This window comes from Scyliorhinus torazame, chromosome 14 (genome assembly GCF_047496885.1).
Source record: "Scyliorhinus torazame isolate Kashiwa2021f chromosome 14, sScyTor2.1, whole genome shotgun sequence".
Lineage (NCBI taxonomy): Eukaryota > Metazoa > Chordata > Chondrichthyes > Carcharhiniformes > Scyliorhinidae > Scyliorhinus > Scyliorhinus torazame.
The window spans coordinates 197,372,380-197,378,530 of record NC_092720.1 but is presented as its reverse complement, the minus strand read 5'-3'; the positions used below and the strand labels follow the sequence as shown (position 1 = coordinate 197,378,530).

At 45.5% G+C, this 6,151-nt stretch overlaps 1 pseudogene; it reads left to right on the top strand.

The window, feature by feature from the left end:
- Positions 1-406: 406 nt before the first annotated feature.
- LOC140389409 (transcriptional adapter 2-alpha pseudogene) lies at positions 407-1,423 on the top strand (annotated as a pseudogene).
- The last annotated feature ends 4,728 nt before the right edge of the window (positions 1,424-6,151 follow it).

The window sequence follows — 6,151 nt, the reverse complement described above, 5'->3', positions numbered from 1 at the left end:
TCCACGGCACACCGCTCGATAGCACAATTGCTTCACAGCTCCAGGGTTCCAGGTTCGATTCCGCCTTGGGTCACTGTCTGTGCGGAGTCTGCACATCCTCCCCGTGTGTGCGCGGGTTTCCTCCGGTGCTCCGGTTTCCTCCCACAGTCCAAAGATGTGCAGGTTAGGTGGATTGGCCGTGATAAATTGCCCTTAGTGTCCAAAATTGCCCTTAGTGTTGGGTGGGGTTACTGGGTTATGGGGATAGGGTGGAGGTGTTGACCTTGGGTAGGGTGCTCTTTCCAAGAGCCGGTGCAGACTCGATGGGCTGAATGGTCTCCTTCTGCACTGTAATTTCTATGATAATCTATGATTTCTATTTGCTAAAATTCCAGGCTTGTTGGTGGGGGAGGATGGGAGTGTGTAACATTTTCCTGAAGGAGTGATTCTAATCTGCCTTGAAAGACGATATCCGAAAGAAGTTCAGGAACTCTATGAAGCTATGAGACACTTTGCAAGACTACTGGGACCTCCAGAGCATGATAAATTTATTGAAAGTCATACACTGGATTTTGAACTTCGGAAGGCAATCAAACGGTTGCAAGAATACAGGCAGGCAGGAATCTTCACTTTCCGTGGTGCCAAAGTATATGACTGTTTGAAGGTGCATCGCGAGGAGGAAAGTCTAAAACGCAGCATGCTCACCGATGTTCTCCAGTGTCTCCAGGACTCCAACGCCTGCCAGCAGTGGTTACACAAGCAAGCAGCAATTGATTCAGGATTAAATCCAGCCGCACTCGCCATTCCGACAGCAGATGGAGCAGGTCGAAGAAATGCACCCCCATTGAACAGAGAAGCTCAATGATAAGGAAAAAGGGCTGTGCCAGGTGGTACGATTGGTCCCTGGAACATATTTGGAATACATATCGGGTTTAATGAACGAGAGCAGCAGGTTAGGTGGCCTAGAGCTAGCCCAGGCAAGGACTCTCATTAAAATAGATGTGAACAAAACATACAAGAAGGATATATCACTAAAGCATAAATGGGTGACCCAAAGCTGACATTTTGGAGTGCTGTCACTAAGCAACCTTGGAAAAACAACAGACTGTCACCTGGCAACCTCCAATTCCTTCTGTCACTGATGTACAGCTTGAAGAAATAAATCATGTTTTATTTTATTTTATTTATTCTCTTTTATTTGTAAAAGATTAGAATTATTCATTGGCTGATTCTGGATCCTTTCTGTTTTTGTGACTAGTGTGAATTGAGTTTAATAAAACATACTTTTGATAATTGTTTATGTAAAGATGTATATTTAAACTTTTTATTATAAAATCTGATTAAATTTTCTCGGCAGCGTTTCCAACTTTTTGCACATCAATTCTTGTATTCTGTGGCTATCTCACAAATGTGACTCAGGGTAAAATAAACTTGATATAAAAAATTTTAAAAAGTGCATAAGTTGGGAACATAGGCTGGCAGGGAAGGACACAAGTGAAATGTGGAACTTGTTCAAGGAACAGGTGCTACGTGTCCTTGATATGTATGTCCCTGTCAGGCAGGGAAGAGATGGTCGAGTGAGGGAACCATGGTTGACAAGAGAGGTTGAATGTCTTGTTAAGAGGAAAAAGGAGACTTATGTGAGGCTGAGGAAACAAGGTTCAGACAGGGCATTGGAGGGATACAAGATAGCCAGGAGGGAACTGAAGAAAGGGATTAGGAGAGCTAAGAGAGGGCATGAACAATCTTTGGCGGGTAGGATCAAGGAAAACCCCAAGGCCTTTTACACATATGTGAGAAATATGAGAATGACTAGAGTGAGGGTAGGTCCGATCAAGGACAGTAGCGGGAGATTGTGTATTGAGTCTGATGAGATAGGAGAGGTCTTGAACGAGTACTTTTCTTCTGTATTTACAAATGAGAGGGGCGATATTGTTGGAGAGGACAGTATGAAACAGATTGGTAAGCTCGAGGAAATACTTGATAGGAAGGAAGATGTGTTGGGCATTTTGAAAAACTTGAGTATAGACAAGTCCCCCGGGCCTGACGGGATATATCCAAGGATTCTATGGGAAGCAAGAGATGAAATTGCAGAGCCGTTGGCAATGATATTTTCGTCCTCACTGTCAACAGGGGTGGTACCAGGGGATTGGAGAGTGGTGAATGTCGTGCCCCTGTTCAAAAAAGGGACTAGGGATAACCCTGGGAATTACAGGCCAGTTAGTCTTACTTCGGTGGTAGGCAAAGTAATGGAAAGGGTACTGAAGGATAGGATTTCTGAGCATCTGGAAAGACACTGCTTGATTAGGGATAGTCAGCACGGATTTGTGAGGGGTAGGTCTTGCCTTACAAGTCTTATTGAATTCTTTGAGGAGGTGACCAAGCATGTGGATGAAGGTAAAGCAGTGGATGTAGTGTACATGGATTTTAGTAAGGCATTTGATAAGGTTCCCCATGGTAGGCTTCTGCAGAAAGTAAGGGAGGCATGGGATAGTGGGAAATTTGGCTAGTTGGATAACAAACTGGCTAACCGATAGAAGTCAGAGAGTGGTGGTGGATGGCAAATATTCAGCCTAGATCCCAGTTACCAGTGGCGTACCGCAGGGATCAGTTCTGGGTCCTCTGCTGTTTGTGATTTTCATTAATGACTTGGATGAGGGAGTTGAAGGGTGGGTCAGTAAATTTGCAGACGATACGAAGATTGGTGGAGTTGTGGATAGTAAGGAGGGCTGTTGTCGGCTGCAAAGAAACATAGATATGCAGAGCTGGGCTGAGAAGTGGCAGATGGAGTTTAACCCTGAAAAGTGTGAGGTTGTCCATTTTGGAAGGACAAATATGAATGCGGAATACAGGGTTAACGGTAGAGTTCTTGGCAATGTGGAGGAGCAGAGAGATCTTGGGGTCTATATTCATACACCTTTGAAAGTTGCCACTCAAGTGGATAGAGCTGTGAAGAAGGCCTATGGTGTGCTCGCGTTCATTAACAGAGGGATTGAATTTAAGAGCTGTGAGGTGATGATGCAGCTGTACAAAACCTTGGTAAGGCCACATTTGGAGTACCGTGTACTGTTCTGGTCGCCTCATTTTAGGAAGGATGTGGAAGCTTTGGAAAAGGTGCAAAGAAGATTTACCAGGATGTTGCCTGGAATGGAGAGTAGGTCTTACGAGGAAAGGTTGAGGGTGCTAGGCCTTTTCTCATTAGAACGGAGAAGGATGAGGGGCGACTTGATAGAGGTTTATAAGATGATCAGGGGAATAGATAGAATAGACAGTCAGAGACTTTTTCCCCGGGTGGAACAAACCATTACAAGGGGACATAAATTTAAGGTGAAAGGTGGAAGATATAGGAGGGATATCAGAGGTAGGTTCTTTACCCAGAGAGTAGTGGGGGCATGGAATGCACTGCCTGTGGAAGTAGTTGAGTCGGAAACATTAGGGATCTTCAAGCAGCTATTGGATAGGTACATGGATTACGGTAAAATGATATAGTGTAGATTTATTTGTTCTTAAGGGCAGCACGGTAGCATTGTGGATAGCACAATTGCTTCACAGCTCCAGGGTCCCAGGTTCGATGCCGGCTTGGGTCACTGTCTGTGCGGAGTCTGCACGTCCTCCCCGTGTCTGCGTGGGTTTCCTCCAGGTGCTCCGGTTTCCTCCCACAGTCCAAAGATGTGCAGGTTAGGTGAATTGGCCAATGATAAATTGCCCTTAATGTCCAAAATTGCCCTTGGTGTTGGGTGGAGGTGTTGAGTTTGGGTAGGGTGCTCTTTCCAAGAGCCGGTGCAGACTCAAAGGACCGAATGGCCCCCTTCTGCACTGTAAATTCAATGATAATCTATGATTAATCTAGGACAAAGGTTCGGCACAACATCGTGGGCCGAAGGGCCTGTTCTGTGCTGTATTTTCTATGTTCTATGTTCTATGCCTGGCGCAGATCATTCCAGTTATCTGTCAAGGTGCCGCCCTGATTGTAATCTCTCTACCTTTGATCTTTGAGCACTGTTCCAATGTAGCTGAGTTGCTGCTGGGCTCACTGCTCTGAGTTTCAACACTGTCCTTAACTACAGTCTTACCCACTTACATATCAGCAGTGATTGCAAGAGATGTGGGGTGAGTTTGCCAATACTTTCTAAAAAAATTATTTATTTTAGAGTACCCAGTTATTTTTTTTTCCAATTAAGGGACAATTTAACGTGGTCAATCCACCACCCTGCACATCTATGGGTTGTGGGGGTGAAACCCACGCAGGCAAGGGGACAATGTGCAAACTCGGAGAGTGACCCGGGTGAGGGCAGCACGGTGACGCAGTGGGCAGCACTGCAGCCTCACAGCGCCGAGGTCCCAGGTTCGATCCCGGCTCTGGGTCACTGGCCCTGTGGAATTTGCACATTCTCCCCGTGTTTGCTTGGGTTTCACCCGCACAACCCAAAGATGTGCTGGGTAGGTGGACTGGCCACGCTAAATTGCCCCTTAATTGGAAAAAATGAATTAGGTACTCTAAATTTACAAAAAAGACACTGACCCGGGGCCGGGATCGATCCAGGTTCCTCAGCACCGTAGGCAGCAGTGCTAACCACCGCATCACCCGAGTTTGTCAATACTAGATTAAGGAGGTGAAGTGTCCTAGAATCGTACACGCAGAAAAGGCTCTTCGGCCCATCGGATCTGCACCGACAATAACTAGCCCTAATCTCACCCTAATCCCATTTACCAGCATTTGTCCCATATCTTTGAATGTGATGGTGTTTCAAGTGCTTTTTAAAGGTTGTGACATTTTCCGCCTCCACTATTTTCCCAAGCCGTGCCTTCCAGATTCTCACCATCCTCTGAGTGAAAAATATTTTTCCCAAATCCCCTCAGAATCTCCTACTCCCTACTCTAAAACTATGCCCCCTTGTAATTGACCCCTCAACCAAGGGAACAACTGCTTTCTATTTACCTTCTCCAAACCCCTGATAATCTTATGCAACTCAATCATATCTCCCCTCAGCCTTCTTTGCTCTAAAAAAAGAAATCCAAGCCTATCCAGTCCCTCCTTATAGCTCAGATGCTCCTTCCCAGGCAACATCCTGGTGAATCTCCACTATCACCCCTCCAGTTCAATCATCTCCTTCCTGTAGTGAGATGATCAGAACTACACCCAGTACTCCAGCTGTAGCCTAACCAACATCTGTACGGTTTCCTCATAACCTCCTTGCTCTTATATTCTATGCCATGACTGATAAAAGTATGTGTCCCATTTCCCTTCTTAAATATCCTATTCACCTGCTCTGCTGCCTTCAGGGACCCGTGAACAATTACCCCAAGATCCACCTGTCCCAGTGTCCTGCCATTCATTACATACTCCCTTGTCCTATTTCTTCTTTCAAAGTGCATCACCTCACACTTATCAGGGTTAAATATCATCTGCCACTGCTCTGCCCATCTGACCAACCCATCTATATCTTCCTGTAACCTACATTGCTCTTCTTTACTCTACCATCTGCAGTTCCAGAGAGATTGACTACGATCGCCAAACCTCCAGAATTATCGCGGAGTCTCCGAGTTTTTCTTCGCTTCAGAAATCTAACCCCACCCTCTTTGACCACATCAATTCGGGGTTACCTTCCCTACCTCACACATTCTGTCTCACTTATGACTTCAACTTCCTTTATTCTTCTTCTTCCCTATTGAGAATTGTGGCCTTGAAATTCTGTGGGGCGTTTTCTTCATGTGCATTTTTGGTCATTTACACCTCTTGGGAGTTTTCACAAATTTCCCACCACAATTCTGGTGGAAAGAGAGAATATTTGCAGTTCCAGAGAGTAGACACTGAGAAAAATCCATTCATGGAGTCATAGAGTTTTACAGCACAGAAAGAGACTTTGGGCCATCATTTCTGCACTGGCCATCCGGCACCTATCTATTCTAATCCCATGTTCCTGGACTTGGTCTGTAGCCTTGTGTGCTGTGGCATTTAAAGTGCATATCTAAATGATTCATGAATGTTGGGAGGGTTCCCATCTTTGCCGCCCTTTCAAGCGGTGAGTTCCAGATTCCCACCACTCTTGGGTGAAAATGTTTCCCCTCCAAATCTCCTGCCCTTACCTGAAATCTATGCCCCCTGGTTATTGACTCCTCAACTGAGGGGGAAACATTTATTCCTATCTACTCTATCTATGACCCTCATAAT